The sequence below is a fragment of the Lygodium microphyllum genome, chromosome 28 (genome assembly GCF_053477565.2).
Source record: "Lygodium microphyllum isolate KBCC chromosome 28, Lygodium_microphyllum_v1.1.10, whole genome shotgun sequence".
In the NCBI taxonomy this organism is placed as follows: Eukaryota; Viridiplantae; Streptophyta; class Polypodiopsida; order Schizaeales; family Lygodiaceae; genus Lygodium; species Lygodium microphyllum.
The window spans coordinates 56443794-56468512 of NC_141162.1; the positions used below are offsets into that span (position 1 = coordinate 56443794).

Here is a 24719-nt window from a genome sequence, read left to right on the forward strand (position 1 = left end):
TATTTGGAAAAATCAGGAGATGAACCCTGAGTGTAGTGTATCAACAACTGCTACATTGTCTTGATGATGTGCGTCCACTACTATGAAGCCACTTTGGAGTATCCTGATTTTGTCACTTTTCACGTTTGTTCTTAAAAGTTGTTGGTGTTACAAAATATTTAGAGACATGTTATCTTTTACATGTTAAAACAAAGAAACCTGGTTTGGAAATAGAGCTTTTTGTGGCCAACACAATTGTGGACATGTGTGGTAAATGCCAATTTCTTGCAGAAGCACGGCAAGTGTTTGATAGGATTCCTATGAAAATTGAAAGTCCGTGGAATGCATTCACCACAGCATATGCTGAACATGGATTTTGTGAAGAAGCATTGATGTGTTTCAAAGAAATGAAGCTCACAGGCTAGCAACTTCATTTGGAACTAATGAAAGAGAGGATTGGAAGAGAGGTCTATGTAGATCTAGATAGAATTGCATGGAATGCACTGATTGCATGATATGTTGAACATGGGCTTAAAAAGAAAGCATTGAATTGTCTTCTGCATGAAATGGACCTTGAGAGGTCTTACTATGCGTGTTACCACATTTGTCTGCAGCTTGAAAGCTTGTGGCACTTTTGATGTCTCTATTTTGGAGATGCTGGAATGTGTGTTTGAGGTGAAAGCCAACAATGGTGGCATTTTCCTTGGTGGTGAATATTTCAACAATGCACTGATTAAGCATTTTGTTCAAGAGTTCAACAAGCAAGAAGGCATGGTCATCACAAAAGATAACCTTGCTCTTCAAAGGTTGTGTGAGGCTACTGAAAAAGGTAAAGTTGAGCTCTATTGTCTTTGTCAACAACTTAGAATTCATTTTAGATGTATGTTTTGAGTTTATAAAATATGTGCTAAGCTTTAAGAGGGTGAAATGAGGGTCACCAGGTAAGAGAATTACGTGTACCATTTATTTTGCATATCTCAATCCACATATGTGTGTGCACATATATTTACACAAATATTTTTTGGAAAATCTCAAAGGTTTTGTAGTTTCATGGATGTTATATTTAAGATTTTATTTATGTGTACCAATAGGATTTCTATAAACACATGCACACATGCATGAGATTAAAAAAGCTTTGTAACTAGAATAGATTTTAAAACACACTCTTAATATCACTTGAATTCACACACACACACACACACACACAAACATGCATAGACATGCTAGTGGTTGAGGTGGAATTGAGACAAATAGTGATGGTTCGAGGGATAGCGGATTAGACAATTGTGTCTCTAAGGGTAACTCCGTAGTCTGATCTGTGTGTCCAGTGCTGCTTTGGGATATTGAGGGTGGCTCTAGTGGCATAGATGGTGCATTGTTATCCTCTTACGCAGGGAGTGCCAAGCTCTATAAACTTAGATGATTCCGAGGTATCAAGCTGCTACATTGGTTGATAGATTGGTTGGGGTTTTTTTTACTGAAATCATCACGGGTTCTGTAGGCTTTGCAGCTTGGGATTCCTGGGTGTTCATTGCATTAGCAAGGGTGGGGCTTCCTGGAGATGGGGTGGCAAGCGATGGTGCTGGTTGGGCTATGCTCCTAGGATCTCCCTTCTTTGGCACCCATATCCATGTGTTGCCTTTGTAGTATCCTTGGGGATCTATCGTGGCTTGATTGTGCACGTATATTGATAGCATCAGGTCAATCTCTTAGAGTTCAGGACAGGAAGAACAGGCGGGGTCAATGCTTGATGGAGGGAGCGAATGGAAAGTGATGACAGGAAGACGGCGGACTGAGATGGCGAACTAAGGAGCGACAAAGCTGCTGCAATACGAGAGGGGATTAAACACAACAGTCAGTTGTGGACAAAGGAGACGGTGAAGCTGGAGCAAGGCAGAAGACAGACATGGAGGTGACAAAGACAAAGCTGTAGCGATGACAACAAAGGAGAGGATGGCAGGAACGAGAAGAGGACTGGAAGCATCAACGAGCTCTAGGTGACGAAAGAGAAGCCGAAGATAGACGGGAAACGATGGAGGGGCTGCCGTCAACGAATTCGACGGACGTTCGATGGAGTAAGAGGGAGGCTGTGCTCGACTATCATGATGATCATGCCCTTTGAAACTGCTACAGCGAGTCCTTTCTTCTATGGCATAGAGAGCATTGTTATTAGTACATGTGGCAGCAACTAGCATCGACATCATTGATCTGTGATTAGAGAAAGAAGAGAAGCGCAAAATCAACTGCAAGAGGACATCCTGCAGCCATACACCAGAAGAGCTCAATCAAGTTGACCCATGAAGTCGATGCAATGATCCTTTTGTTTTGGAGGCCTTTCATGGTGCTACTTGACTACAAGCTAATACGACCAAGGGATATCATGGAGAAGACAGTATGCCTGGAACGTATGGACCGATTGATATTGCAGAACGAGAAGGTCCTTCGATTATTGGTCCACAAAAACCCTTTCTGGCTCGTATGATATGCAATAAACGACTTACAGAAAATGCAGATGACAGAGATATTCGTCATATCGAATTTGACCTTAAAATTTCTGGCTTCAATAATACCTCTGGAGAGACCTCTCTGATGGCACAAATGATAAAATTCAGGCGGTTATAGAAGCTGGTGTTTGCCCGAGGCTTGTTGCATTGCTTCTGCATCCATCTCCATTGGTCCTCATCCCTGCGTTACGAACAGTGGGCAATATTGTCACAGGGGATGATGCAGTGACACAGTATCTTCTCAACCACAATGTACTTCCCTGCCTTCTAAATTTGCTCACTTACAACCACAAAAGAAGCATAAAAAAGGAAGCATGTTGGACCATATCAAATATAACTGCTGGGAACAAAGAGCAAATTCAGGCCGCTATTGATGCAAACATCATCCCTTCTCTTGTATCATTGCATGGTACAACAGAATTTGAGATTAAAAAAGAGGCAGCTTGGGCTTATCAAATGCTACATCGGGTGGTACACACGAACAGATAAAGTACCTTATAAGCCAAGGTTGCATCAAGCCATTGTGTGATCTATTGACCTGTTCGGATCCTCGAATTGTGACGATGTGTTTGGAAGGATTAGAAAACATATTGAGGGTTGGGGAAGCCGAGAAGGACCTTGGTAATACAGGTGGCATCAATTTGTATGCTCAGTATATTGATGAAGCAGAAGGTGTTGAAAAGATTGAGACTTTACAGACCCATGACAATTCTGACATTTATGAGAAGGCAGTGAAGCTCTTGGAAATATACTGGCTGGATGAGGAGGAAGATGAGAACGTTGCTTCTGATAAATTACAGCTGCTTTCGGGAGAGTTAATGAGTTATGGTTAGCTCTAGCTTTTTCTAACATTGTTTGACCTCAGACCTGCTCAATTAGCAGCAGTCTGTGCAAGTCTTGTCTCAGAAGGCATCAAATTTCGTAGTGATACAATAGTGAGTGACATCTACAAACCATCAAATGAAGTGCAACAATCAATTGGTGTATTGAGGGAAACAGTCATGATTTGAAGAGCTATTCTCAGTTTTCATACTGCTCATGAGAGGGTGGAACAGATTTGTCAACTGTTGCAATCACATATAGATGATGCAAAGCAGGCAGAAACTGTTGTCAATTGTGTGCATTTGAAATCTTGCTTCTCATAAGCTTGGACTCTAATAAGAGCTTGTATACATGGCATGGGTCAATTGCATAGATCACATGTGGTTTGTTATGATGTTTCTCTATGCTCAGAGATAACTTGGCAGTAATACAAATGTTACTTGGCATCATATTTGTCTTAATTATTTGCTTCGATTGATCTTCTGTCTTGAAATTTCTCAAGAATCTCTGTGGTTGCGACTTTGCTTTCGAAAACCCTTCGACACCGGGCACCCACTTGGTAGCATTTCTATGAGGAGGGACTCATCACGAAGGAGCAATATAATCGTGCCATGAGGATTCTACAACCAGAAGAGGTATGATTTATTTTTTACATGAAAAGTATAGGTAACTCTAATTTATTGTTTGTAATGGTATTTATATACCTTAATCCTTTATGTAGGCGAACCCTAATGCAGTTGAGGATAGCGAAGGGGGGACTAGCAATAGCAGTGGCGGCAGCGGTAGCAGCACAGGCAGCAGTGATATTAGCGATGATAATGCCTCTTCTGAGGAGATGTAGAGGAGCCCCATGCATGTATGTCTCCCCTTGGCTTGTAGTTTTCATTTTTTATATGTATTACTTTCAGCTAGTGCTTGTGACCATGACCATGCTTGAGGTCATAAGCACTAGAACTCATCATGTAAAAATGTTTCATCTATATATATGAAATTTCGTGTTCTACATACATTGTTTTGTTTTCAGTACAAAAATATTCGAAATAATCTTTCTCTGTTTTCCCTAAGCATACAATTTGATGTTGATGGGGGGAAAAAAACCAAAGAGCATGTGGCTTGCAAAGCCACATGCTCTTTGGTTTTTTTTAAATATCTCTATTTTGCACTTCTATCAGCGAGTCTAAATTGCAAAAAAATGCGTGTCTGTTCTCGTCAAAAACTTGCAGAGTAAACGCTTTTTTAGACGCGCAGTTACATACGTGTATAGACGCATAATATGAATATATCCAATTTTTTATAAATATGATTATATATTTACAGAGTGCATCAATAGGCGCGTCTATATGGGCGTGTAAGTTTCACTATAAGTGCCCTTTTAGACGCAAAATTTTAGACGCAGCAGTAGACGTGGTAATAAACGCGCCCGATATTTTTTAACACAGTTCAAATATTGCGTCTACAAGCGCGTCTATGGAGCTTTTTTGTTGTAGTGTATTGATATGCTCATTCATCTCCATGTTCTTATACATCACTCAAGAATCAAATGTTTTACTATTTTTCATTCCTTAACTAGAAAAGTAAGAAAACATTGCTAAGGTAAAATCTTATTGATGAAGCTTGTTAAGATGATGTCCTTTCTAGGTTATAGAACTTGGTCATCAAAGTAGCTATGTGATATTACAACAATCTACAAGTTTGAACAAAGGTGGGAGCGTACCCATAGATGGGATATATATTATTCTCAAAGAGCTAGGAATTTGGAATCATCGTTGTATTATTTCATAAAAAGACAAAGAGACCATTCTTGAAGCTTATATCTAGGTCGTTGCTTGATTGATTGAAAGTAGCCAAATTCATGTTGCCGCACCAGCTTTTTGTTTAGAAGGACTTGTGGTTGATTTTTATATTGAGCAAACGCATCCTTGGAAGGAAAACACCAAGTTTGGAAGTTGTTCTTGAAAAGATAGGTTTTACCATTATGTACTCGTTACTAGGAAAAACACAAAATGATATGAGAAGCAAGCCCTGCATGGAGTGGAGCAGCCTCTTTCGCTCGCTTATTAGTAATACGGCTTGTAATTTATGGCGCTAATAATTCTTGCTACCTACTGAGTTAGACGTTGGTGGCAAGGCTGGCGCCGAGGGTGAAGACGCCATGGATAAAGGCAGCGACGTGGGCGCTGACGGTGCCGCTGACGGTGCCGTCAATGATGGCGACGATCGTGCCGTCCAGGAGGTCGAGGGGGCCGACCTGGTGGCCGGAGGAGGGGTTCTTGAGGTAGCATTTCTGCTGGGCTGGTGGCACCTCCACCGAAGCCCCCACCGCCACCTCGATGCTCACCTCCACCCCTACCGGCAGCAGCACCACCGGCAGCCCTGACTTGTTCTCCACCCGGCAGCTCGCCTCAGCCACACACGCCATACTCGCGGCAACTGCTACCACTACAAGCAGTACACAGCCACGGCCAAAAGTAATCTTGGCTGCCATCTTCGCCGGTGTACGCGCGCGCACGCAGAGAGAGAGAGAGAGAGAGAGAGACGCGGTATATTGTTTCGGAGCGTGCAGGCTCCGGCCGTTTTATAGGCATCTCCCGTGATATGAGAGAGAGAGAGAGAGAGCCCGCGAGCGAGCTTTGATTAAAGAAAAGATTTTTAATTGTTTTTTTATTACCCGTGGTCACACATCTCATATAATGTCGTAACTATTCTATTAATCTCGTGCCAATCAATATGACAACCATATCACATTGATAGGGATACACTCAGATGACTATTATGTTTTTTATATCGAAAAGATAGAAATCAATGTCTAAATATAACGTCGTGAAAAGTATAGTGTATATGTAGAATTTACAAAAAATACAAAATTGATATATGCATTCATTGATCGATGGATTGACTGATTGATATACGTTTAATCACTAGGATAAATGCTGTATAAAGAGGTTACGGTACATGCGATAATTGAACTAATGTATGGATACAATAAATGCATGGATTGAGTGTTATGGATATATTAATTCAGCAATTGACTAGTCTCTGGATGTTCAATTACTACAAGGAATGTTGAATGAGGGTAGTTGTGCATGTAATGTATTGTTGTAACTAATCGATCAAATTTCTAAAATGAGTACGTTGGTTACATCATACCAATATCAATATACTTTATAGTTAACTATCTACAAACTAATGTATATATTGACTAGTTGATTGATGGTTGGTTAGTATAGTAAACTTTGTATTGAGAGTGGTTATGCGTAGTTGACTTTATAGATGACGCACCCTAGCTCAATTCTAAAATTCACTTCAGCTCTAGCAACTATACTCCTAGCTCTTCATTAGCATGAAGGTTATCTTCCCTCTATAATAGAGTGCAAGTTTTCATGCTTTAGCTCCATGATGACAATTCTAGCAGGCTCTTTTGTAAATGAGTGTATCATCTAGCTCTTTAAAGATGGTAATTCATACATCAGCCTATTCTCCTCGAAACATGGAGCTATAAACATAACTCCATTACGTCATCTTCTTGCCAAAACAGCGAGTTAACTCAACTCCATATTTCTTCCTAGAATGCTTCTCAACATTTAGGGTGCTTCCTCTCCATTTCCTTCATAGCTTTATACTTTCTCAAGCTGAAAGTAGTTGCAGCTCTTTTGCAATGTTGCTCTAATAACCATACAGTCACCCTTCGAGACTTCATGCTCCTATTCCCCCCATATCTCTAAACTATAGTTGTTTTAGATTAGTCTAGTGACAATTCGATGTTGAAGTAATTAATCCTCATGAAATTCTTGAGGATCCTTTACTTCATGATCACCACATCCGCCATGAATAATAGGGAGTCTATCCGTCACAACATAATGTGTATGAAGCACTTGTATAATTGGATTGCCAAAAGGTTGAAACAATTGTATTGATTTATTATGTGAATCCACAAGCTTGGCATGATTCCATGCAACTTGTAATGATAGCATAGGCTCCGTGGAAAAATGGCAAAAGTTCTAGTTCGCTCGCACCATAGGAAAATCATGCAATAAGAGATGACCAATCTTGTGGCCCAAAAGTGAATTGGATGCCCAAGAGAGATGGAAAAAACCTAACTCTAAAATTCATGAATTAAAAGGGTGAGAATGAATAGAGCAAGGTATTCATGTGTATGAAAACTTTATGAACTTGCTTTCTTACTTTTACCATGAGAGAGTGAGGGTGAGAGTGAGAGATTGAGAGCAAGAGAGTGAGAGAACGAGGGTGAGGGACTAAGAGGGTGAAGCTCTTCTTGTCATCTCTCTTAGCACTCTCTTGTATCCCCATGCTTCTCTTTCATATGTGGATGAATTAACTTTTGTTTAAGCATCTAGTACCTTTTGTTTAAGCACAATGAATCAAGTGAATGTTCCATCTATAATTTTTTTCTCACCTTGATCACTACAAATCTAATATATCTCCTCTTGTTGATTGTGATTACAATGTTTATTTCAAAGTTTGTGATTGGATGAATTCTTGTTTGTTAGAATTATCATTACTATTTATATAAGATGGTCTTTTACTTGAAATAATATCTAAAGGCTAAAAATATATTCGATGGTAATATTATGGATGATGATAAAATGCCTTAAAGATTGGAGAATGAAGTAATGAACAAAAGTAACAATAAATACTTAAGATATCAATTGAATTTTTTTGAAATAATTTAGATTTTTTATTTTGTAAAAGAAAAAACATATATTATATATGACACAATTCTATAATTAATATCCTCTATAAGATATATCCTTTTAAACAATGTGTGTGTGTGAATGATATGTGCTTTAAGGTTATCAAATGTTCAAAATTGGATTTGTGTGTGTGTGTGAGGATGTTTGTGTGTGCAAATCATATGTACTTTAAAGTTATCAAATGTTCAAACTTGGATGTGTGTGTGTGTGTGTGTGTGTGTGTGTGTGCACGCGCTTTAAGGTTATCAAATGTTCAAAGTTGGATTTGTTTCAAGTTGCATGCATGAATATTGTCTTTATCAGCAACTTAGAACTCATTTTAGGTGTAAGTTTTGAGTCTATGAAAGATATGCTAAACTTTAGGAGGGTGAAATGAGGGTTAGGAGGTGAGGGAATTACCAATACCATTAATTTTGCATATCTCAATCCGCATATGTGTGGGCACATATATTTACAAAATATTTTTTGAAAAATCTCAAAGGTTTTGTAGTTTCATGGTGGATGTCATAGCTAAGAAGTTATTTATGTGTACAAATAGTTGTATAAACACATACACACATGCATGAGATTAAAAAGGCTTTGTAACTACTAAGCAATAGATTTTAAAACACTCTCTTAATATCACTTGAATTCACAAACAAATACATACACATGTACAAACTCTCTCTCTCTCTCTCTCTCTCTCTCTCTCTCTCTCTCTCTCTCTCTCTCTCTCTCTCTCTCTCTAGCTATGTGCAAAAAAGACTTATGGTTAGATATATTTTTTCATAGATACTTACTATAATGAACCTAAAATGTCATGCCAACAAAAAAATTTTCTATAAGACTACTTCTCATAGACCCAATCATGCTTTATATATTTTGTACTAACTTGTTAGACATTCCGTGAAAGGAAGCTAGCCAAATGTAACATATATCTACCCTTAAATTTATCATCAAGACATGAAAAAAATTCTTGAAAAAATAAGTCAATATGAATGTAAAAGCAATGAACAATCAAAGCGGGCCAATAAAATCAAAGCATGCATTATCAAAACCATTGAGTATTGGTACTCTCACCTATCAACACATCTCTCTCTCTCTCTCTCTCTCTCTCTCTCTCTCTCTCCTGAAAAATAGTATTAGTTGTAAAAAGTGAGCAGTATGCAATGTGCTAGCAAACAAGCATAAGGAAGGAGCCTAATTTTTTGGATTATTAGCCACAACATAATGTGTATGAAGCACTTGCATAATTGAATTGCCAAAAGGTTGAAACAATTGTATTGATTTATTATGTGAATCCACAATCTTGGCATGATTCCATGCAACTTGTAATGATAGCATAGGCTCCGTGGAAAAATGGCAAAATTTCTAGTTCGCTCGCACCATAGGAAAATCATGCAATAAGAGATGACCAATCTTGTGGCCCAAAAGTGAATTGGATGCCCAAGAGAGATGGAAAAAACCTAACTCTAAAATTCATGTATTAAAAGGGTGAGAATGAATAGAGCAAGGTATTCATGTGTATGACAACTTTGTGAACTTGCTTTCTTACTTTTACCATGAGAGAGTGAGGGTGAGAGTGAGAGATTGAGAGCAAGAGAGTGGGAAAACGAGCGTGAGGGACTAAGAGGGTGAATCTCTTCTTGTCATCTCTCTTAGCACTCTCTTGTATCCCCATGCTTCTCTTTCACATGTCGAGGTCATAGAGGGTTGAGAGTCGAATGGACACTCATTTGGATCATGGAGTGTGCAAAGTGCATCCTTCATGGGATTGAAGGACGGCCATGCCACTCATTATAAACAAATGGTTGCATTTGTGTGCAAGAGACTATGTGAGAGATAGTCATTGATTCTCATGCATCAAAGCTCTTGAAGGAATAAGAGTGTGTCGAACATGCCAATAAGTTGAGCTCATGTAGCACAACATTTTGGTTGTGTTGTTGTTGAGACCAAGGACACATCGACCATGAAGTCATCGTGCATTACACATTTGAAATAGGAGAGATGCAAAAAGGCCCACTATGAAATGCAAATATTTAATTAGGATTTGAATTCATTAATGAAGGGAGTAAATTTTATTGGTAGGAAGATTGCAATTTTTTGTTAGTAAGAATCATCTACTTTACTTTGTTTGTTTGATTTTATCTTTTTATTTTACAATTTAAAAAAGTTGGAATGGTTTTGGATTTATTCATGGTTGTCATTGGATTCAAGAAATCGTTGTATTTTCTAGAAGTCTAATTAGTGGTTAAGAATAGAGAAAGAAGTAAAAGAAAAAGAAGGAGAGAAAAGAAGAAGAAGGAGAGAAGGAGAAGGAGCAGGAGAAGGAGAAGGAGAAGGAGAAGGAGAATAAGCATAGGAATAACGAAAGAAGAAAAAGGAGAGAAAAAGAAGAAAACAAGAAAAAGAAGAAGAAAGAGAAGAGGAAGGAGAGGAAGTAATAAAAGAAAGAGAGCAAAGTGTAAACAAAAGAGAAGAAGAAAAAGAAGGAGGAGAAAAAGAGAAGAGGAGAAAAAGGAGAAGGTGGTGGAGGAGAAGAAGAAGTAGAAGAAGAAGCAGCAGCAGCAAATGGCCATGGGGGCAGAGGGTGGGAGGGAAATTCTCCCTCGCCCAAAAAAAAACACCAAAATAGTTACCCCCCTTTGGTATTGTGCAAGATCTCCATCATTGCCTTGCCTATCAACCACCTTTGTCTCTTTGCCTGATACCACCTTTATTATCCATGGTGGCAGCCTGCACTCACCATTGCACCATGATAGTGTCCATAGAGCCTTACCTATCAATCCACTTGTCATCTCTCTTGTCTCACCCTTGTCTTATCATGCCCATGCCTCAATGCCCTGTCAATTGCCCATTGCCTAGCCATCGCCCTAAGCTCACCCTGTATAGGGCCACCATGGCTCAACATTCCCCTTCTCGCCTCCTTGCTAGGTGTTAGATGTATGATTACTTTGACAGTAGCCAAAGATTAGAGTTTATAGCAAATGGTTATAAACAATGACTTCTTGCTGCATGATGAATTGTAAGAAGAAATGTATATGCAACATCTAATAGGTTATGAGGATTTAGAGCATCCCACGTATGTGTGTATGTTAAAGAAAGTGCTCTATGGACTGAAGTAAGCACCTAGAGCATAGTTTGACAAGATCGGAGAGTATCTTGTCAAAATTGGCTTTTATGTTTCTAATCCTAATCACTCAATTTATGTGAGAAAGGGAGATGCGGGTTTGGTCATCATAGTCATCTGTGTGGATGACTGGATTTTTTTACATGTGGATGACTTGCCATGTGCATGCGTGTGTGTGTATGTGTGTGTGTGTGTGAGTGAGTGTGTGTGTGTGTGTGTGTGTGTGTGTGTGTGTGTGTGTGTGTGTGTGTGTGTGTGTGTGTAATAGTACTAAAAAATTATGAAGTTGATATTTTTTCATCATTAAAATGTATTTTGAAAATTAAAATTATATGCTTATAACTATATATGCTTTACATGAATGGTATTCCTCTATATATAGTAGAGATTATAAAAGGGTGTTGCGAAAGAGTTGTACAATATGGTGGTTGACATATGTAGAATTGATAGATGATCCCATACAAAATGCTATTGATATGTGAATAAACATATTTGATAATATGTCACAAACATGTCATTATCAATTGTACGGATTATTTATTGCTCATGCCTTATGAATCCACACCCCATGTGAATGCACCCTTAATAGGACATCCTCAAGCCAACCGTGCAAACCCACCCTTTCCATCTCATCATAGAATCTTCTAGAAGATACGACACATCATTGTTTGCATCATTGATGATGTCATCATGAAAATTTCTATAAGATCTTTACCCATGCTCCAACACCTATAAAAGGAGGGCTCAAGGAGGGGCTAGCCATTGAGCTCCTTAGTGTTGCCAATGCCAATCTTGGCATCTCAAGGAGTCGAGACCTCCAAATAAGTAACTTTGAGTCCCAATTCTAGTTCTTATCTAGTCATGGTATCTAGCCTTGTCTTATCTTCCATTATACTCATTTTTTCTTGTCACCTTGTAATCTCATAGTATGAACTATCTTGTATCTTGTTCATCTTTGTCAAGGAAGATATTGTAATTCTGATATCTTGTATCCATACCTATCATCACGGATTCCGAGATCCTTCATATCCTATCGAGTCCTATTGTCTATACCTATGGTCCCGGATTGTGGGATTTTTTGTATCTTGTTATCATTGTACTTGTGCCCCTATGTGGGATTATCTTGAAATCAAATCTCACATCTAGTCTAGTCTCTCAAGAAAAATCTAGTACTCCCGTAATAGTTTGGCAAGACTACTTTCTAGCCCTATTGAGCACCATGTAGGTGACCCTTGAAAGAATGGTGACCTCCCTTCAAAACCTCCAATAACAAATTAAAGGCTTGAATGAACAATAAGCACAACTTCAAATAGAACATCTTATACATCTAGGCCCTGCACTTCAAGAGATGCAATACCAGATGTGAGACTTACAAAATAGCAGAATAAGTGATCAAATGATTCTGCATGTTTATCAACCCCCAACAAGAGAAACCAAGATCAGCATGTTAGAGAAGTTTAATGGTAGTCATTCAAAGTTCAGGAGATTCATACAATAAGTAAAGCTCTGTATCTGCATGCAATTGGATAGGTATCCAGATGATACTTCCAAGGTGGGATTAATTGGGATTTTTCTTTGTGCTCAAAATTTATCATGGTGCACCTCAATCTTGGAAAAGAATATGCTAGTACTTCATAACTATGGGGCATTTCTTGCAAGCTTACTTCCACATTTGGAGATGCAAACACCAGTTGAGTAGTATAAACGAAACTTCATAAACTATGACAAGGTAACTGCTTGCCTCTACTTATGCATATTAATTTATGCAATTAATCTATGACCTCACTTGGTATGAGGAGTATTTCATCAGCCAATTTAGATGGGGTATTTGAGATAACATCAAGGACCTCATGCTCACTATGCCTGAGGCAAGAACACTCAATGATTATATCATCATGGAAGCCATCCAAGAAGCCATCCAATGTGATAATAGACTGTTCGAGAGGAAGCAAGAAAATCAAGAAGTATTAATCCCTTGCCAATAGAACCCAGTCCCAATCAGAGAAGAAATCAAGCTTGAACCAATGGAAATAGATAATACTAGATTCTAGCCCTTGACCCCATAAGAAAAGCAAAGATGAAGAGAGAATTATCTACGCCTATATTGTGAAACCCTAGATACATTGCCTAAATTTCCTAAATAAGAGGGTAAGAACCTCAAGAGTTTTTGCAACCATCCTCGAGAAGGAAAATGAGGATGTCGAGGTGTGAATGAGACCATACAACCAGACCTTGATATAAGAAAGGGTCTCTTGATCCCAACCACATCCATGGAAACTTTCCTTGTCACAGTCTAGATGGTCTTGCCAAGAAAGACCCTTTTCCTCAAAGCCTTCTCAACTTCTAGGCTTACGCATGTTTCATTGGTGATGACTTAGTGAATAGATACTAGATTCTAGTACTCCAAAAGACTAATCATGCACCAGCTAAAGTCATGGATGGAAGACCTATAGCATCTCGAGATATTACCAAGGAAACCTGACTACTCATGGTAACTCTTGGTGATCATAAATCTCGTGTATGCTTTAATATCATATCTAGTCCCACAAATCCAATCATCCTTGGGATGCCTTGGCTAAGGAAACACAACCCAAAAATTGATTGGGTTAAGCAAAAGAGTACACGTAATGAAAATCAGGGAAAGTCAGTATATCTAGGAGCCAGAGCCTTTATGCACACAGTAAGGCAAGAACCGACCTACATGATATACTATATACTAGCTCAAGAATCTAGTAAGGATAAGTGAAGCTACCAAGCCATTATCAAGAATTTCAAGATGTCTTTGAAAAAAAGAATGTAGATCTCTTGCTCGAACACCGACCATATGATTGTTCTTTTGAACTCCATGAGGGGGACTCAACTACCTTCTGGATCCATCTATAGGCTATTTCCTGATGAACTACACAAGAACATTTACGAGAACTTAGCCAAGGGGTTCATTAGGCACTCAAAGTCTCGTGGTAGAGCCCCAATTCTATTCATGAAGAAGAAATACGAGTCACTTTGAATGTTTGTGGTTTATCGAAAACTCAACAAGATAATAGTCAAGGATCGATACCATTTTTTGTTTTGATACTAGAGCTTTTGGAACGCCTTGGAAAATCCTAGAACTTCAAAAAGATTCATCTATAAGGGGCTTACAATCTTGCACGGATCATAGAAGGGGACGAATGGAAGACAACCTTCCACACAACGTATGGTCACTTGGAGTATGTTGTTATGCCATTAGGTCTCACAATGTTCTTGTAGTGTTCCAACATATGATAAATGATATCTTCCAAGAGTATCCATATCATTTTATAGTAATATACTTGGATGATATCTTGATATTCTCAAAAGTTCCAAAGGAGCATGAGCACCATGCAAAATTAGTTTTGAAAAAGCTCAGAGAAAAAGGACTATATGCAAAACTTGAGAAGTGTTTCTTCCATCAGACATAAGTGGACTTCTTTGAATACCATGTCTCCTAGAGAGGAATCTTTATGGACCCTAAGAAGATCGAGACTATTCTTGACTAGCAGGCACCCACGTGTCTGTGATGTCCAATGCTTTCTTGACTTTACCAACTTCTACATTATATTTATCAAGGAGTACTCAAAGATAGTCATACACCAGACTCAGAGGAAACAAGTTCTCATGGACCCCAAAAGCCGAGAAGGCCTTGTAGACCCTAAACACCACTTTTACCACCACTGCCCCAACCCTACTCCACCTGGATCCTACCAAGCCATTTTTCTTGGAGACCGATGCATCAAACTCTTCATGCATTGAAACCAAGATCCATATGTCTTCTTTAATTTCCTCTTCACAACCTCCACATGCCATCTCCTGAATGCATTTTTTCTGTATATTGCTTTGTTTTATTTTCTAAATTTGTGTTCTAATGATTGTATAGTCTCTTGCATCCCCTTAGACCAATACAACCTTCACCAACTTCCAACTTCTAACTTTAAAGCTTGAAGTGCAAGCTAACATGATCCACTGATAGGGCAAACATGCTACAAAATCTCGTGACAAGAAGAATTTTCATGCTACTTGTCTTTGAAATCCATGACTTGTGCTTTCAGTTGATAACTTTGACAAACGTTGAAATGCAATGTGCCCTATCAAGAATATGCGACAAAATATAACTTCATGCCCATCCATTCATGATTTGAGAAATATACAATGATGGATCCATGATATGCAATCAATCAAGCTATGCTTCACATAAAATAACGTATGCACTGAAGAAATTGTGCCTAGCCTATCAACATGTGCTCCTGTGTCATGCAAAATCCAAACACAATTCCTTGATTATTTAAGATCCTTATCCTCACCTCTCAACACTCAGCAAGAAAATATTGTACTCCACTCCACCCACCCAAATTCTCACAATCGCTCAAGAAATGATGGTCCTCAAGATGTCGATCAAGAAAACCACCCATATCGCAATTGCTGGCGTCCTTCATGACCCTCAAACTCACCCAACTACCTTACAACTTAACCAAATCTCCTAATCTAGAGATGAATATCCTAACTCTCGTGCGTGCAAGAAACAATGAGTGCTCAATGAAAGGTGCTCTCTCAAGTGCATGTGCAGCTAACATTTACTGTATATAGCTATAGTGGGCCACCTCATGTTGTGCTAGTGCTCAATGATGGTGCAAAAACGTTCATAAATCCAACCCATGGCATGGAAATATTTGGAGAAATTAGGAGATGAACCCTGAGTGTAGTGTATCGACAACTGCTACATTGTCTTGATGATGTGCATCCACTACTGTGAAGCCACTTTGGAGTATCCTGATTTTGTCACTTTTCTCGTTTGTTCTTAGAAGTTGTTGGTGTTACAAAATATTTAGAGACATGCTATCTTTTACATGTTAAAACAAAGAAACCTGGTTTGGAAATAGAGCTTTTTGTGGCCAACACAATTGTGGACATGTGTGGTAAATGCCAATTTCTTGCAGAAGCACGGCAAGTGTTTGATAGGATTCCTATGAAAATTGAAAGTTCGTGGAATGCATTCACCACAGCATATGCTGAACATGGATTTTGTGAAGAAGCATTGATGTGTTTCAAAGAAATGAAGCTCACAGGCTAGCAAATTCATTTGGAACTAATGAAAGAGAGGATTGGAAGAGAGGTCTATGTAGATCTAGATGGAATTGCATGGAATGCACTGATTCCATGATATGTTGAACATGGGCTTAAAGAGGAAGCATTGAATTGTCTTCTGCATGAAATGGACCTTGAGAGGTCTTACTATGCGTGTTACCACATTTGTCTGCAGCTTGAAAGCTTGTGGCACTTTTGATGTCTCTATTTTGGAGATGCTGGAATGTGTGTTTGAGGTGAAAGCCAACAATGGTGGCATTTTCCTTGGTGGTGAATATTTCAACAATGCACTGATTAAGCATTTTGTTCAAGAGTTCAACAAGCAAGAAGGCATGGTCATCACAAAAGATAACCTTGCTCTTCAAAGGTTGTGTGAGGCTACTGAAAAAGGTAAAGTTGAGCTCTCTACATCCATGAAAACAGACATACAATTTCCCTTTCTTATGGCTCATGCAACTAGCCCGAAGCATTTCAACCTCACCCTAACATGATCCAAGCTTGAGGCCCTGGTGATGGACCTGATTGAAAGAACTCGCAAACTATGCAATGATTGTCTAGCAAAAGGAGGGTTGAAACCTAGTGAGCTAGATGAAGTACTCTTGGTTGGGGAAGTGACACAAATGCCTAGGGTTTGTGATTTTGTAGCCAATATATCTAGTAAAGATCCAAACAAAAATGTTAATGGTGGATGAAGCTATTGCCATGGGCGCTTCCATTGAAGCAGGGGTTCTTCGAGGTGACGTCAAAGTTATCTTACTTTTAGATGTGCCACCTCTATCTTGTTTTAAAAATGCTCGACAAGGTTTTGGGTAGGACGAGGAGGATTTTTAAGAAAAAGGAAGATCAGCACTAAAAAGGAAGGGTAGCTTTCTTTCTGTTTTCTCCCTCACGTAGAGGACAACATTGGAAGGGTGGTCGTCGAGCATGAAATTATGGTGCCCTGAGTGGAGCTTAGCTACCAAGAATTAATTTGGAAAACTCCTCGAGTTTGTGTTATCGTCACATTGAATTATGTAATTCGATGATGTTGAAGTTGAAGTATTGGAGTCGTCTACTTATTTCTAGGAACTGGAGGTTGAGCACATACTCATAACCCTCTTCCTCATTGTTGATATAGTCCAAGCTATGGCTATGACCAAAGTCCAAGTAGTTGAAGTCCTGCAGGTTATGATCATTGTGCTACATCATTGGTAGATGAATGAGAGGAGTTTCAATCAGCATTCTGTGGTCGAAAGCCAATGCATGACTGATATTATTGGAATTGAAGAAGGGAAAGGATAGCAGACTTTGAAAAGAAATCTCACCGAGAAGCCTGCGCACAATCAAAACAAAGAAAAAGAAATTTCTTTTTAGCAAACAAGAAGACATCCTCTATGTTAGTGAGAAGACAAAGCTAAAAGCCAAAGTCTGAAGATTAGAGAAAAAGAAGAAGAAGCTGACATGAGCTCGAGAGGGTGGAAGACTACAATGGAAGCAGAGGGCTCGAGAATACATCAAGTGGGAAACCAAAGATTGATGTGGTGATGGACATGTAATAGTTATTGTCTGTTCACTGAGACCAAAAGCACGAACACCATTAACACTTAAAGGAGAAGCTCCGAATTTAGCACTGATGATAGGTGCCTTTTTTGGTTTGTATCCAGTCTCATGCCTAGAGAACTGAATGGGTCCAGTCAAACTAGTTAATTGGTTGATCAGAAGGCAAGCAGATAGATGGTCTATGCAGGATGTGGTGTAATAACAGTTTTGCAACTCTGCCATGTGTGTGATGTTCATTTGAAACAACAAGAGGCTCATGCATCCTCGTGCCCCATAAGCATCATGCATTCATTGAATCATGAAGGCATCAACTAGCTAGTAGTTCTTTTTTTGCAACCTATGGGACAAGAAACTTCAGAAACATGGAAATCCAAACATTGTCATGGCAGTTATCAGGGAATAAAATAGATTTGAATGCTTCAAGAGTTGTTGCAATAAAAAAGGCTTCAAGTTGAAGCACGATAATCGTGTGACTACAGTGGACTACTATGATATGTGCATTGTAGTCAAAGAGTTGGAGCGCACATCATGGAGTGTGACTACAACTCTGAATTGCATTTAGAATTTGTTCCTAGCAATTAGTAGCCGGACAAATTTGAATTTGGGTATACAACTTTTGTGAATCAAATCGTTTTGAGTTCTTTGAGTGTTTTCTTTCTTCGTGCTTGTGATCTCCAACAAAAATGGGGGCCCGCCAGTGCCTTGTGGCAATTGAACCGCGAGATGAGAATCCTCAATCTGTCTGGATGTCATGACACTACACGTCCACCACTGCAAACCTGAGGGCAGAGTTTTTTTCTAAGAATTTGAAAACATTAATTGGCATCATTAGGAATTTGTTTTCCGTTGTGTGTTTCTTTTGTGTTTGCATTTTGCATGACGCATGAGCACATGTAGTTAGGCTAGGCACATTCTTTTCAATGCATTCATAATTTTTGTGTGGACATTGTTTGATTGATTGCATCGCATGGATCTAACACGAAGTTCTATTTCAAAGCATATTTTCTTGTTAATGTGTATGAAGCACTTGCATAATTGAATTGCCAAAAGGTTGAAACAATTGTATTGATCTATTATGTGAATCCACAAGCTTGGCATGATTCCATGCAACTTGTAATGATAGCATAGGCTCCGTGGAAAAATGGCAAAAGTTCTAGTTCACTCGCACCATTGGAAAATCATGCAATAAGAGATGACCAATCTTGTGGCCCAAAAGTGAATTGGATGCCCAAGAGAGATGGAAAAAACCTAACTCTAAAATTCATGTATTAAAAGGGTGAGAATGAATAGAGCAAGGTATTCATGTGTATGAAAACTTTGTGAACTTGCTTTCTTACTTTTACCATGAGAGAGTGAGGGTGAGAGTGAGAGATTGAGAGCAAGAGAGTGAGAGAACGAGGGTGAGGGACTAAGAGGGTGAAGCTCTTCTTGTCATCTCTCTTAGCACTCTCTTGTATCCCCATGCTTCTCTTTCACATGTGGAGGTCATAGAGGGTTGAGAGTCGAATGGACACTCATTTGGATCATGGAGTGTGCAAAGTGCATCCTTCATGGGATTGAAGGACGGCCATGCCACTCATTATAAACAAATGGTTGCATTTGTGTGCAAGAGACTATGTGAGAGATAGTCATTGATTCTCATGCATCAAAGCTCTTGAAGGAATAAGAGTGTGTCGAACATGCCAATAAGTTGAGCTCATGTAGCACAACATTTTGGTTGTGTTGTTGTTGAGACCAAGGACACATCGACCATGAAGTCATCGTGTATTACACATTTGAAATAGGAGAGATGCAAAAAGGCCCACTATGAAATGCAAATATTTAATTAGGATTTGAATTCATTAATGAAGGGAGTAAATTTTATTGGTAGGAAGATTGCAATTTTTTGTTAGTAAGAATCATCTACTTTACTTTGTTTGTTTGATTTTATCTTTTTATTTTACAATTTAAAAAAGTTGGAATGGTTTTGGATTTATTCATGGTTGTCATTGGATTCAAGAAATCGTTGTATTTTCTAGAAGTCTAATTAGTGGTTAAGAAGAGAGAAAGAAGTAAAAGAACAAGAAGGAGCGAAAAGAAGAAGAAGGAGAGAAGGAGAAGGAGGAGGAGAAGGAGAAGGAGAAGGAGAAGGAGAATAAGCATAGGAATAACGAAAGAAGAAAAAGGAGAGAAAAAGAAAAAAACAAGAAAAAGAAGAAGAAAGAGAAGAGGAAGGAGAGGAAGTAATAAAAGAAAGAGAGCAAAGTGTAAACAAAAGAGAAGAAGAAAAAGAAGAAGGAGGAGAAAAAGGAGAAGGTGGTGGAGGAGAAGAAGAAGAAGAAGAAGTAAAAGAAGAAGCAGCAGCAGCAAATGGCCATGGGGGCAGAGGGTGGGAGGGAAATTCTCCCTCGCCCAAAAAAAAACACCAAAATAGTTACCCCCCTTTGGTATTGTGCAAGATCTCCATCATTGCCTTGCCTATCAACCACCTTTGTCTCTTTGCCTGATACCACCTTTATTATCCATGGTGGCAGCCTGCACTCACCATTGCACCATGATAGTGTCCATAGAGCCTTACCTATAAATCCACTTGTCATCTCTCTTGTCTCACCCTTGTCTTATCATGATCATGCCTCAATGCCCTTTCAATTGCCCATTGCCTAGCCATCACCCTAAGCTCACCCTGTATAGGGCCACCATGGCTCAACATTCCCCTTCTCGCCTCCTTGCTAGGTGTTAGATGTATGATTACTTTGACAGTAGCCAAAGATTAGAGTTTATAGCAAATGGTTATAAACAATGACTTCTTGCTGCATGATGAATTGTAAGAAGAAATGTATATGCAACATCTAATAGGTTATGAGGATTTAGAGCATCCCATGTATGTGTGTATGTTAAAGAAAGTGCTCTATGGACTGAAGTAAGCACCTAGAGCATAGTTTGACAAGATCGGAGAGTATCTTGTCAAAATTGGCTTTTATGTTTCTAATCCTAATCACTCAATTTATGTGAGAAAGGGAGATGCAGGTTTGGTCGTCATAGTCATCTATGTGGGTGACTGGATTTTTTTACATGTGGATGACTTGCCATGTGTGTGCATGTGCATGCGTGTGTGTGTGTGTGTGTTGTATCCATGAGACCATCATTAGATGTGTGTGGATCTTATCCCTATAAAATTGTGTCCGTGATTAAATATAAAATAAATATTTATTTCATAAGTTTTCTACCACACAAGAACTTTTATCCAAAACTGCATTTTCTCGTTGGATAGTAGGGATTTATATCATTGTAGCTTTCTAACTCTCATCCAAGTTGACATGGAGTACAACATTAATTTCTAACTCTCATCCAAGTTGACATGGAGTACAACATTAATTTCTAACTCTCATCCAAGTTGACATGGAGTACAACATTAATTTCAAAATTAGAAGGGCTATAGAGAGAAGAACCATTTGTAGATTTAATCTAGGAAACTGATTGATATTTTTTATGTTGTTGGTCATATACATACATAGCACAGATGCACAAACACACGTATGTGTGTATCATGTGATTATGTGTGGCTAGCTTCTCTATCCTACACCACGTTGTCTTATTTTAAAACTATCAATGTGTACCATACATATCTATAATATGTGTATATAAATATGAGGCTAAGGGGATTTATGATGAAAAGTACATGTTCCCCCACCTATTCTTGCATGGATAAGGCTGTTGAGATAGTCACCCACCTAGTTATCTATATAGAATGAAGGTAGCGCAAATAATAATTCACATATATTATCAATTGGGAAAATGTCATTAGAACTTGGTGGTAAAAGTCATGTTCTAGTCCTAATTCTTTATTATGTTAAATTATCAAGGCTCAAAATCTCCAAACCACTCTTTCACATTGCACACACATGTATGATCATATTGGCAACTCCCAACTCATCGTATGTGCAACACTTGAATATAAAACACATTTTGAGATTTGAGAGGTGAGGAGACAGTCAAAGGAAGGGAGCAAGGAAAATGAACCATACCATTAATTTTGCATACATCAATCTATATGCCTCCATATTCTATATGTTTTCATACAATTATTTTTTGAGTGATCTTAAAAGAAAAAAAATAGAATATCAAAATCATGCTTTAATTGTTATTAAAAATATACCTGCTTATGTACTCTTAAAAATGCTCCCCACACAAAGATTCAAACTTGCAAGAAATGGAGCCCCTATCCAACCCATGCATTGTAGAGATATCAAGCATAGGTATAGAATGATGACTTGAATGTTATTCTAATGAGTGCATTATGCTACTACAAAGATGTGTGTGTGTGCACACGTGAGTATGTGTGTGCAAATCATATGTGCTTTAGGATCTCCCTTCTTTGGCATCCATATCCATGTGTTGCCTTCGTAGTATCCTTGGGGATCTATCGTGGCTTGATTGTGCATGTATATCGATAGCATCAGGTCAATCTCTTAGAGTTCAGGACAGGAAGAACAGGGGGGGGGGGTCAATGCTTGATGGAGGGAGTGAATGGAAAGTGATGACAGGAAGACGGCGGACTGAGATAACGGACTGAGGAGCGACAAAGCTGCTGCAATACGAGAGGGGATTGAACACAACAGTCTGTCGCGGACAAAGGAGACGGTGAAGCTGGAGCAAGGCAGAAGACAGACATGGAGGTGACAAAGACAAAGCTGTAGCGATGACAACGAAGGAGCGGATGGCAGGAACGAGAAGAGGACTGGAAGCATCAGCGAGCTCTAGGTGATGATAGAGAAGCCGAAGATAGACGGGAAACGATGGAGGGGCTGCCGTCAACGAATTCGACAGACATTCGATGGAGTAAGAGGGAGGTTGTGCTCGACTATCATGATGATCATGCCCTTTGAAACTGCTACAGCGAGTCCTTACTTCTATGGCATAGAGAGCATTGTTATTAGTACATGTGGTAGCAACTAGCATCGACATCATTGATCTGTGATTAGAGAAAGGAGAGAAGCGCAAAATCAACTGCAAGAGGACATCCTGCAGCCATAGAGCAGAAGAGCTCAATCAAGTTGACCCATGAAGTTGATGCGATGATCCTTTTGTTTTGGAGGGCTTTCATGGTGCTGCTTGACTACAAGCTGATACGACCAAGGGATATCATGGAGAAGACAGTATGCTTGGAACGTATGGACCGATTGATACTGCAGAATGAGAAGATCCTTCGATTATTGGTCCACAAAAACCCTTTCTGGCTCGTATGATATGCAATAAACGACTTACAGAAAATGCAGATGACAGAGATGTTTGTCATATCGAATTTGACCTTAAAAGTTCTGGCTTGAATAATACCTCTGGAGAGACCTCTCTGATGGCACAAATGATAAAATTCAGGCGGTTATAGAAGCTGGTGTTTGCCCGAGGCTTGTTGCATTACTTCTGCATCCATCTCCATTGGTCCTCATCCCTGCGTTACGAATAGTGGGCAATATTGTCACAGGGGATGATGCAGTGACACAGTATCTTCTCAACCACAATGTACTTCCCTGCCTTCTAAATTTGCTCACTTACAACCACAAAAGAAGCATAAAAAAGGAAGCATGTTGGACCATATCAAATATAACTGCTGGGAACAAATAGCAAATTCAGGCCATTATTGATGCAAACATCATCCCTTCTCTTGTATCATTGCTTGGTACATCAGAATTTGAGATTAAAAAAGAGGCAGCTTGGGCTATATCAAATGCTACATCGGGTGGCACACACGAACAGATAAAGTACCTTATAAGCCAAGGTTGCATCACGCCATTGTGTGATCTATTGACCTATTCCGATCCTCGAATTGTGACGGTGTGTTTGGAAGGATTAGAAAACATATTGAGGGTTGGGGAAGCCGAGAAGGACCTTGGTAATACAGGTGGCATCAATTTGTATGCTCAGTATATTGATGAAGCAGAAGGCATTGAAAAGATTGAGACTTTACAGACCCATGACAATTCTGACATTTATGAGAAGGCAGTGAAGCTCTTGGAAACATACTGGCTGGAAGATGAGAACGTTGCTTCTGATAAATTACAGCTGCTTTCGGGAGAGTTAATGAGTTATGGTTAGCTCTAGCTTTTTCTAACTGCTCAATTAGCAGCAGTCTGTGCAAGTCTTGTCTCAGAAGGCATCAAATTTAGCAGTGATACAATAGTGAGTGACATCTACAAACCATCAAATGAAGTGCAACAATCAATTGGTGTCTTGAGGGAAACATTCATAATTTGAAGAGCTATTCTCAGTTTTCATACTGCTCATGAGAGGGTGGAACAGATTTGTCAACTGTTGCAATCACATATAGATGATGCAAAGCAGGCAGAAACTGTTGTCAATTGTGTGCATTTGAAATCTTGCTTCTCATAAGCTTGGACTCTAATAAGAGCTTGTATACGTGGCATGGGTCAATTGCATAGATCACATGTGGTTTGTTATGATGTTTCTCTATGCTCAGAGATAACTTGGCAGTAATACAAATGTTACTTGGCATCATATTTGTCTTGATTATTTGCTTCGATTGATCATCTGTCTTGAAATTTCTCAAGAACCTCTGTGGTCGACTTTGCTTTCAAAAACCCTTCGACACCGGGGGCCCACTTGGTAGCATTTCTATGAGGAGGGACTCATCACGAAGGAGCAATATAATCGTGCCATGAGGATTCTACAACCAGAAGAGGTATGTTTTATTTTTTACATGAAAAGTATAGGTAACTCTAATTTATTGTTCGTAATGGTATTTATATACCTTAATCCTTTGTGTAGGCGAACCCTGATGCAGTTGAGGATAGCGAAGGGGGGACTAGCAGTAGCAGTGGCGGCAGCGGTAGCGGCACAGGCATCGGTGTTGTTAGCGATGATGATGCCTCTTCTGAGGAGATGTAGAGGAGCCCCATGCATGTATGTCTCCCCTTGGCTTGTAGTTTTCATTTTTTATATGTATTACTTTCAGCTAGT

The 24719-nt window shown here is 39.1% G+C and overlaps 2 pseudogenes; both read left to right on the plus strand.

The window, feature by feature from the left end:
• Nucleotides 1-567: 567 nt before the first annotated feature.
• On the plus strand, nt 568-3316 carry LOC148011475 (importin subunit alpha-1b pseudogene; annotated as a pseudogene).
• Nucleotides 3317-16375: 13059 nt separating this feature from the next.
• Nucleotides 16376-23837, plus strand: LOC148011476 (importin subunit alpha pseudogene; annotated as a pseudogene).
• The last annotated feature ends 882 nt before the right edge of the window (nt 23838-24719 follow it).